Source organism: Pinus tabuliformis, chromosome 1_1 (genome assembly GCF_031772625.1).
Source record: "Pinus tabuliformis cultivar Carrire ecotype Pingquan chromosome 1_1, CPIR1, whole genome shotgun sequence".
In the NCBI taxonomy this organism is placed as follows: domain Eukaryota; kingdom Viridiplantae; phylum Streptophyta; class Pinopsida; order Pinales; family Pinaceae; genus Pinus; species Pinus tabuliformis.
In genome coordinates, this window is record NC_142297.1 from 306,985,507 (window position 1) to 306,997,337 (window position 11,831).

Genomic DNA, 11,831 nt, shown 5'->3' on the forward strand with positions numbered 1-11,831 from the left:
AGTTGTACAATTTTTTGCTAAGAAAATCTGTATTTAAAATGTTATTTTAGATAATTGATGAATGGTGGCACTTCCATAGGCTAGTTTAGCGTTGAGACAGAGTAGTTGTGCTCTTAGAGGTTGAGAATCATCAATTCAAAGTATGTGAACTAGGGTTTGAAGCCATTATATGTTAAATAGATAAAGTGGGAATCCCGAAAATGTGTTGTGAACACAAGGAAAATCATGAGATTTCAAAGTAGATATGAATACTAATGATTACCATATAAGACAAATATGACAGAGACCAATGTTGTTGTTATAATGTTTGTTTCTATATTTGTTACATGTAAGCATTAAGGGAAGATTTTGGAAATAATGTTTCTATTATAATTACGAAGTTTGACGAAATTCGCAAATTCGATACTGTCAATAATTCGGCTAATTCAAATTCCGTGCAGTCTCCACCAACGAGCTTGGTCTATTAATTCACTTTCTCGCAGCTCAGTGTACATTTCAATCTGTGGACATATTATATAAGCTATACCTGAGTATATAAGGCGAAAGGTTTCAATGGCATATTATTTGTATCATTACCAACAATATGATGAAAAATCCACTAAAGAATGCGATAAAACGGGTATTGATCACACTTTAATATATTATATATCGAACACCAAAAAGCATCTTGCATGTGAGTCATTAGGCAAGTGGTGAGAATGCGTTCAAGACTATTATATAACGCACTGCCCACTTTTAGGGCCCAGGGTTATGAAGTCTTGTTCTTAATTATGGTTCTTGAACCCTCAAAATTGTGAATTTCTTATCAAGTGCGTTGTCGCCTTCCATATTCATTGTCCACTGTGTTTAGTGACTCAACACATGACAACCCACTTCCATATTCATTTTCCATTGTGTTTAGTGACTCAACACATGATATACGGTAGATGAAGAATGAACTTAATTTTGGAAGCAATGAATTATGTCACAAACGGCGGTTTTTGGGTGGGAAAAATATAAATTTAGAATTAAGTCGCGTTTGCAAAATGGAAACTTTTATAAAGAAAAGATAAGAAGATTATAATTCTTCTATGAAAAAAAATTAAAAACAATAATTCTATATTAGAAAAAATTATAAAATGGTAAACTGCAATGTAAAAAGATATAAAAAAAATAATTCTTATCTTAATAAAAATTATAAAATAGTAACTTGGTTGTAAATTAGTAATTCCTATATAAAAAGAAAAATAAAAAAGGGTGATTTCTATATTGGAAAAAGTTATAAAAATGATATATTTAAGTTTTAAATGTATAACTCCCATTAAAAAAATTAATATGTTTAAATATCTGTAACATGTATACTATCTAATTTTTTCCATATTTGATTTTATAGGATTTCGAATTCAAATTTGGTAATTATGGTTTCTATATTATGTGTGTCATGTGATTTTCATGTTGTTATCATGAGTCCTAAGGTGTCAATCTAGAAATTGTAGTTCCCTATATGTGAGTTGTAATTATGTCATGTTTAAATTATAGATCTACTTTCTTAAAATTTAGATCTGTGAATACCAATAATTTAATTCTTATATATAAAATTAGTTTATATAATCCATAAAATATATATGTAATTTGTGTATAAATAATACATGCTCTTCATAGTTTCTATCACCCATCCTAAATGAACACAATATCCGTTATTCACACATGCTCTCTGTAGTTTCTAACACCAATCCTAAATGTACACAATATCCCTTATTCACAAATAAAAAGATCTCATATAAAAAGCTAGAACTAAAGCACATTAAGAAGTATCAATTAAAACAGCACTGCGAAGTTGACTGAGATGATGTTGCCGAGCATCGCCGAAGTCTCGCCCCACGAACTGGGCACTTGAGCCATCAGGTTTTTATTTTCCTTTACGAACGCCAACGGCATTGCTCGTGCTATGAATCGAACAATCGCGAGTTACATCAGATTCTTCATTATACTTGGGAAGGAGCTTGATTCTTGAATGGCACAAAAAATTTCTTTGTGTGTTTGTGAAGTTACATCAGATTCCTCATTATACTTGGGAAGGAGCTTGACGTAGTCCAAGGGAATGGCATATGGAGGTTGAGGCAGGTTTAAGGCAACATAATTTTTTAGAAATAAGCTTAGGATGGAAATTTGGATCAGGGCTGCTTGAATTCCTAGAGGAGCTTGAGGTATTATCAATGGTATGACAGCTGACTAACAGTGGAATAAGGGATTGTTCACACTATGGGTAGGGTTGCCTTGGGGTTTATTTTTTATCTCCTCAACTTCTTATTTGTCCTCTAAGGGGGCTACATTGATGGATGAACCACTCTCGGGAGGATATACGAGACCTGTAGGAGAAGATTTAGAACAGCGAATTGCAGCCTTCTGTGAACTGGATAAGAATTTTTGTTGAGAGGGGTTTGCACAGGTATGGGACCTTTTAGTAGCCAGAATGAAAACTAAAAATACAGATTGTGGAGTCCCCAATGTGAGAACTCTTCAACCCAAACTTCCCTCACTCACCTAACAACAGGTATGTTATGATTTGTTGTACCCAAGGAAAAGTATTTCACAATTTCTTCTCTGACAATGGCACCAAAAAGATGTTGTCGCTTTTCTCACCACTTGGAGAAGGGTTTCTTCCAAGGATAGGAAAGCTTCCTAGAGACAACCCCTGGTTTGATTATAGATCAGTGCCTAGGACATCTTAAGGAATCTTGGAAGATTAGTCTTGGGAGCTTGCAGCACTAATAGTTTTTTGTCATGAATAGCTTGAAAGGGTTGGTTCATAACCATTAATGAAGCACTCTGTAAGAAATAGAATGTGTGTATAATTCCATAGGGAGTAATACTAAAACAGTGGTGGCAAAAGCATATTTAAACTCATAGCGAATCAATTATCAATGGAGATGGAATGGTAGGAGATAACAACAAGAAAATCAATCAAAACAGAGCTTAGATTTTAAGAATTTTGTATCACTGTATCTAGAGGAAAATGAGAGCAATGAGAGGTTTATGAGATGTTCAGATGCATGGATTGCCTTTTAAAGACCTTATCACCATATCAATACATGCATTCTTTATCAAAAATTTGAATGAAATGAATTTGCATGTAATGGAAATATATCTAGGTGATACTTACATGCAATCTTAGGAGAGTGTTAGACACATCATGAAATAATGAGAGAGAAAAACATAATGCAAATCAAGGAATTTAGAATCACGACAATTCTTCCATGAAATTCTTTGATAAAGTGCATACATCAAAGCTCATACAATGCCTTTGTGAAGCAGGAAAATGATCCACTTAGGAGTTTCTTTCCCAAAATTTAGAACCTCTTTTAAGAGTGGCTTCCCTCTATTGATAAGAAGAGGTAAGCTCTAAAATATAATTACAACAAATATCTTGGCCCATCCTCAACTATTAGATCGACTAGCTATTCCGTCCTGGGATGGATTTGCGGCCCAAAAGCTTACAATCAGATTAATTGAGTCATTAAATTGTGATAAGTACATGATAATAAAAAAAGTCAATTTACAGAGGAAAATTTCTACAAAATATCTTACTGCCCATCCCTGTGATGGTCGTTAATCAGGTTGTTGCTTGCCCATTGTTTGGCATCTTCTTCTACTCAAATAATTCTCGTCATTTTTTCTTTTACTGCTCGAATCATCTCTTGGTCACTATAATTACTTATTTAATTAAACAATCAAGTGCTACATAAATTGTCAACCCAGGGAAGTCTGTTTATTTCAAAGGAAATCACACATTGTATATGCTCTCAAAAGCAATCCAGAGTTGTAGTAAAAGTTACACTAATCACACCTTGCTTTGAATCAGACTGAAGCTCTACTTTGAATTACAGTTAAAACAATCTTTCTATTACATAATTCAAGATTCAAAGGAAAATAATTATCAGAAGAATCCTAGATTGTATTAAGAAACAACAACCTAGGAAAAGGGAACCTTTCAGCAATCTGCAAAAGAGAAGAATAACTATGTTGTAACAGAGAACAAGATCCTATTCCCCAAAGTAGGAACCTTCAGCACCTGTCTCTGACTATCAAACTTTCATAAACTCATTCTGCAAACAGAATTACCAATCGAAATGATCAACAATTACCTAGGAATGAATTGTATGAAAACGATGGAACAATCAGTAGAAACAGAGTTTAAGCAATAGAAAGCCAAGTTCTAATCAATGCGTAAATAATGCATAACAGAGTTTTAATAAGGCATGAATAAAAATAATAATTAACACACTACAAAACTAATGGGTGAATCTTGTGAGGAAGGTGGGCCCTCTCCTTCTCACAAGATCCCCCAGAAATGAACGGGAACTAAGAAGAAGTGCTCAAAGTGATCTTTGATTCATCTGTCAAATGTAACATGTTACAATAAGAATGAACACGCTCTTCTTTGTAATTCTGTATTCTATCGTCCCCCTCTAATGTTGATTTCTCCTCTATTTAAAGAAGAGAAATCCTCTTAATACAATTATTACATGTGTACATAGAAATCCTATTGTTAGTCTAATCTAATCTTCTATGTTGGAATAGGATATTCCGATCTTTAATAGCAAAATGTTGTTACAATACTTATAATGGTGTTGCCTTTGAGGTACAACTATTGCAGCCAGTGTAACAGCTCCTTTAATTATCCTTTCTTGTTACTGTTGTATATGAAATACTATTTCAACATCGTAGATCACAGGCTGTTTCAGCATCACAGATCATAGACTGTTTCAGTATCGGGATTTGCGTACTATTTACTATTTCAGCAACGTGGTTTTCAAGCAGAAATAATATATTAAATGCAGTCTTCAAACTATTTTAGCAACTATATATTTCCGATTAGTGGCTAAGTATGAAAGTAATGTAAATTTACATGTAAAACAAGTTAAACATATAGCAAAGAGAAGAAACGTTTTATACCTTTGGAAAAATAGATTAACATGATAATGTAAGCTTAAATGTGAGTAGGAAAAGGATGTGGTGATAGCAAAAAGTATGAGCAAAAAGGTACATTATAGGGTCCTAACATCCCCCCCAACTGAAAAGGGGCATGTCCTTAGGCAACTTCACTCTGAATTAGAATCCAAATACTAGCTCTTGGCATGCAAATTACTTAAGCAGTAGCTTTAGAAGGTACTGTCTATTGGAGCTCTGAATCCTTGAACATATTGTAGCCTTTGCTAGGTTGCTGCTTCAACCTTCTTGGGCAACCTATGATGAGCGTGATATTTCTCTGCTGGCATCCACATGATGGGAAAATGGAACTAATAACCTATCCAATTTTCAGCGCATTACTGGACACATTTGATGTAACTGGGTACCCGGAAGATTTCTATCACAAGATTGGTAGGACTGAAGGGATTGTGCTATTGCCTTTCCTCCGAAGGTTGTTGCCAAAACATGTTATTTGCTTTTAGGGCAACAGTTTCTTTGGATTTAATAAAATGTTGACAAGCATGAAGTACTGTTTCTTGTAGTTGTCGCATATGTTGAATCATTCCCGGTTTCTTCAAAAATTGATAATATTCTGCAACAAAGGTGGCAGCGTTCTATGGTTCTGGTAGTATTCAGAGGAGACGGTTATCTTCATTATGCATGGCAGCTAGAAAAGCATTTTGCCACGTAATTTGCTTGGCAAGAAAGGAGGCGAGTGCCCGAATCTGAATATCACCAACAAGAGGATTAAGGTAAGTTGTCTGTCCTTAGTTGTTATGAAACTAGCTCAAGAAAAGATAGAAAAGATAGATCAACGCCTTATAATTCAGCCTCTTTGAGGGGGCAGCCTGCTTTACATTACATAAATGAATAATTCTTGGATGATTCAAATGACAAAACCTCCTTTCTATATATAGGAGTCTAAGGAGTCACAATATAACCCAGCCGACCTAACAATAATAATATAAAGTCAAAAAATAACAATAGAGGGATTATATGGGGCATAGTAATAACAATATGGGGGCAATAGGGGCACAACAATATTAATAAGGGGTATAACTACAATAGTAATCGGGTAATCATTAGTATTATAGGGACCCAACATGCCCCTCTCCTTCAAAAAAGTGTTGTCCTCAACGCTTGAGTAGTTCTGGATACTTCTGTATAAAATTCTCATCCTCCCATGTGGAATCTTCAGCAGATAAGTTCTTCCACTTGATAAGATACTCCGAAATTGATCGATTTCGTAGTTGTCGAGTTCTTATTTCTGTGACTGTTTGAACTGGGAGCTTGTCGCCTATAACCTTCTTTAAACATGAAACATGGAAAACTAGGTGCAATCGAGAAGTTGCAGGAAGCTCCAATTTGTATGCCATAGTACCAATCTTTTTGCAACACCTTGTACGGACCATAATACTTTGGTGATAATCTATTATCCTTCTTAGCTTGCTTGAGGGACATTTTCTTATATGGTTGTAGCCGTAGGAAGACCCAATCACCTACATCAAAACTTCTTTCACTGCGATGTTGATCTGCCTATTGTTTCATTCTATTCTATGCCAACACGAGGTTATCCTTTAAGAGTTGGAGGACTTGTTGTTGATGTTCGATGTGATGTTCCACTGCGTGAACCTTAGAATTTTCTCTTAAATATGATGTGATGGATGGTGGTTCATGTTAGCACTCAGGTTGTTCCCTTTGACTCCTAAGGGAATACGACCGAGGTAACCACAAACCAATCTTTGGACTGCAGGTCCTACCCTACCTGCAATCAGAGAGGGCTCTCTCTTTCTAATTTAGCTTTGTTTTAGGAATTTTAGGCTAGATATGAAACACTGAATTTTGTTTGAAGTTTGGTTGAATGATACTTTCTAAAGAGGGGCATGAAACATTCAGAGAGTTTTATTCCATTGGGCAATGGAAGTCCATGATTGTAAGTTGCTTAGGGTATGTGATAAGGATAGTGTTACTGCAGAGCCAGACAGGTATTCATGAAACAAACTTTTGTTTTAAAGGAAAAATAGTAAGAACCGACACAATGAAAGGCAATAAAGATTTCTTTCACTGTGAAAACGAGTATAAAGGGTTAAATATTTATTCAAGAGCAGTTAAGAATTCCTGAATAGATTTCACCATGTAAACTTAGAAAAAATGGGAGCATTTAAGAATTCCACATTTATAACTAGTCCTGAGGGAAACATAATTAGCAACAAAGATTGAGTTTAGGGTGCCTGAATGGACAAATCCTGAACTATTATTTTTCCTTACTGCTAAGAGTATTAAATACATAATATAGATGGTTTCAGCAAACAGAGAAAATACAAAACACAGTTCAGAAGAAACTTATTGTATCGCGAGATAACACGGGAATCCTGCAGTAGCCAGCTATCTCATCACAACATGTCCAAGCAAACCAAATAGAGACACCAACAACTTTTTGTATTCAACTCTGAGAAGATACAGTGGAGCTCTCCAGAATAAAATCAACAACCCCAAATAAGTTATGTGTGGGGATATATATACAAAGTGTTTCACAAAATATCCTAAAGATGAGTCATTAAGTCATAACTTTTCTTACCAACTTTCAAAAATAGTAAATACAACAGTTATTGCCATAAAAATAGATAAACAACAGTTGTTCATTTCTATCAGAGTTCTTTGACTTTTCAACCAACTGGGTCGACCGAGTGCTTGCATCCATTTCAAGGAACTTCGCCTTTTGCTGATTTGCCACGGCGTGACTGCTTTTGCCTCGTCACCTACACTCGTTTATTTGTGCCAAGTCACTATCCTTGTTATCCAGCTGCTCTTTCTATTGCCACCCGGGTAGACTGAACACGTGAGTCCTTTGAAAATGCTGACTCGAGATTGATCAAAAAGACAACAAACAAAATTTGATTTATTAGAGCAACGTTTCTATCATGCCTCTCCACCAATCTTCAGTAGGCAATTGGTGTCTCTATATTTTGATTAGAGTCTCATCAGCTTCAATATATTTATAGTAGTTTGGAGGTACTTCAAAAAGGTGCTTGATCTCATGCTCAATTAAAAACAAATTTTCCAACTTTTCATAGAGAGTCTGCCCAGATGGGGGCCCTGTTTCCTCTGAACTGCTTGCGGCTACTGTTATTTGATTTGTTGCATAATTGTTGACCCTCTTGGCATAATTTTCATGTGATAACAACCTTCCTGCACTAGTTACCAAGCTCAAAAGAGCTCTGTTATGCAATGCTGTGATTTTTTCATTTACCTCTGTCTGCATTTCTTGACACCTTCTGTCCAATGTTTGCACATAATTCCTCAAGGTAAGCACCCTCTTTATTAGTAATATGGTATCAGTTCTATCTCTGATACCCATTCCTGCTAGCTGAAGGCCAGTGCGGTTGTTGAGGACTTGAATCATTCTGTTGGCTATTTCAAGCATATTTCCCAGGGATGTTCGGGCTCTTTGTCCTTCTGCTTTTGCCCTGCTTAGGAGATCCATTTGCTCATGGATAGTTTCGATGGACTGCCATTGGTCTATAATGGATTGACCAATGTTGGCCCACAGAATTTTCTTGACTTCACTTATAACTTTGTCCAAAGTGAGCTCTTTTTCTAATTCATTTATCCTTTTCTCAAGAGCTCTTATCTCCCTTACTCTTTCAGCCAAATTCTGCTTAGATTTGTCATATTTCTCTTCAAGCTTGGTTAACTTTTCTTTAGCCTCTTTTAGTTCAGCCTTCTGTACTTCTAGAGCTTCAAGCTCCTTCATCATATTCTGCATGCTAAGGCTGGGTACCTGTTCTGATGCTGGTGCTGAGCCTGAGGGGCCTGCCTCCAATGTTTGCCCGGTGGGAGGAGCTAGTGGAGTTGTTATTTGAGGAGTATCCTCAATATTTATGATTGCTGGTGGTGGCTAAGATGCTTGCCCTTCTGGCCTTTGCCTTAGGGCCGCTTCCAAAGAACCCTCTGTTTCTACCAATCTCTTATGTAAGGTCAAGAGTAGAGCAACCACATCTTGATCTTTCTTTTGTTCTGCAACCCCTTCAGTCTGAGGATGATGGGTAGGTGGTATCTTGATTTGTTTTCTCAAAGCTGCTATATCCTCATCCTTCTTCTTCATCAATGCCTGCACACCCTTAGGATCATTTGGATCATGTCCTAGTTCTATAATAATTTCTTCCAAGGACTTGATTATGTTGTCCTTGGCTTGAGATGATGCCTTTTCTAGCTCCAGCTGAGCAGTAGTATTGTGTAAATAATTTTGTAACTTGTGTGCCAATAGAGTTTTATCACCCAAGGTTGAGTAGACCATCTCCCCGGTTTGCTTGTGTAGCTCAATCTGATCCATGGGGTGGATGTCTTTGGCAAACACCTCCAAGTTGGTTCTGATGTAGTCTACCGCTGACTGAGGATGCTGCATGGTAGGTCTAAAATGACTGAGAGTCATCTTCCCTTCTTGAATATCATAGGCTGCCATGAGACGCTCCTGATTTGTTGGTGCCATTCTAAGCAGTTGGTTATAGAGCTGGTATCTAACCAGCTCATTTCTTGCTTTTATGTCTGTGCACTGCTTTTTTATACTAGATTCTACCTTGGTTCGCTGCCTTGAAGAACTTACTTCTACTCCTCCTTGCATTTCTTGCTCTTGTTGTAAGGAGATGGCCGATGTTTCGATGCTAGGAAGGAGCATAGCACCAGTTGTTCTTTCCGGCATTTCCTCCTCAGAGAAGGGATTGAGTCTTTGCCTTTTCTCACCTTGCTGATCTGTTGAAGTGGTGAGAGGAGTTTCCTCTTGCCTATCCCTTTTCCTCATTCTTTCTTCATTTGCAGGTGTCTGTAAAACTGTAGTTTCAACTGTTACCTCCTGCCTTGGAGGGATTTGCTCTTGGGTTTGCTGCTCTGTGGAGGCAGGCGCTTCAGCCATTTCTTCTTGCTGCTCCAAATTAGGAAGTGATTCCTCTTGTTCTACTTCTTTGCCTTTAGCTAGGTTTGCTGCTTGACCAGTTGCTTTGGCAAATTGCTGGGGAACAGAGGAAGATGAGGCACTTTCTCCAAGCTGCTGAGGGGTTGGAGACCAAACCTGTCCAAAATATTCCAAGTCAACTACCTTTTGTAAATTCTTAATTGCTCTTTCTGCTAATTCTTCTTCAGAATAATCCTCCACTAATGTGCCTTCTTTCCACTCTAGTTGATTAGCATATTTTTCAATTTGTGGAATGCTGAAATGATCATAGGTAGCAAGCCTATACTTGATTCTTCTGAGGCTTATGAAATGATTAGGGTCATATGGTGCCCAATAGAAGCTTGTTTTGAGCTGGAGGCTTTTTAGGATCTTGTCCACCTCTCCCTAGGCTTCTTCCCTCTTATTAAATATGAATGGACCCAGTTGGTGCTTAATTTTCAGCTGTGCTTTCTTATTTTTGCTATGAAAGTGTACCATGTCTGAATTTCCAAATTGCCGAAAGTACTCTAGGGAAAAAGTCTCATGGGAACGTACTTTGGCAGTCTGTATGGGGCTAGCTCACAGCCATATATTCTGATAATTGTTTGGTCTTCGTAGAAGTACCAATCTCCAATGCTATAGTTCTTTGACAGCTGGAGGATCTTCTGCATGTCATCGGTGAGTCTAGGAGGAGGAGAACTCTGTAGCAGGGACAAGGCTGGATGAATGAACAGATCAATGAACTGACAGTAGTTGTATGGAGAGTAAAAGATATGGTGGCCGACTGGTGTCCAATATATCACTGACCTCCTGTTTCCTTTTGCACCCAGCTTTTTGAGAAAAATAGGGAAACTGTCAGGCTGATTGTATAATATCAAGTGATATATGTATGAAGTAAATTTAAATACCCTCTCTCTCTCCAGATTCATGAGTTGCTCATGAATTCTGTCAGCAATAAATGTGGCATAATCATACTGGACAGCAGGGGTTGTCTTGGAGTGAACATGGATAGCATTACCAACACTGTTTCATCCACATACTCACTGGTATTGTAACCCAGGATGTAGGATATCATATCCACCAGCAGCCTCCCTGTTTCATTGAACCAAACATGTAAATAAGGAGGAGGTTGCTGGGGCTGATAATCTGGCTGCATGAACAACTGGCCAATCCTTGTGACCTCTGAGCTGGGCAGCTTGGCACCTTGTTTGAGCAAAAAATTCATAGAAAGGGGCACCAGAGGTTTAGTTGGCTCAAAGCTTAGCATCTCATTTATGGATTGAGGAGTGATGTGGAATAAGACAATCCCAGATGGAGCCAAAACTGCTCTTTGAGTGGGTTCATAGTGTTCACAACACTGATGGATGAAGTCTGGGAACACATTCACTTGTGGAAGGTAATAGATGGGCAAGTTGGACTCCCAGATACCTATGTCATCAGCACCACTTATGTTTTTCTTCTTTAGCTCACAAATGGTTTCAATGTGATATTTGTTGCTTATTTCAACCGTTTCTTTGATTTGATAATCCCGGTCAGCAAGGGCCAACCATTCTAGGTTCTTATGTGGAGCATTCAGAGGTGCAATGTTTAATGCCACAGGGACCTCCATTGCTTAGTTGTCACTTGGAGTTGAATTGTACTTGAATTTTGAACAAAGGTAACACTTGAACAGTGAATTTTGAAGGATGAAGCAATTTGCAGAGAGAAAAAAGGGGTAAATTGGGTGAAACAAAGGTAAAAAGCTGCTGAGAGGGGCGAAAAGGATGAATTATAATGCAGTGGTTCGCCTTGTGGGTGAGGAATGCTTGACAAAGGGTCTGAGTCAAAATGGTGCAGTGAGTGCAGGAATTGAACGGGTTTAGAGCTGGGACGCCCCTCTGATAAACCTTTAGTTTAGTTTTGCAATTTCAGGGAAATTGACTGGTTAATTCTTGGATTTTTTAACAGTGGAGGA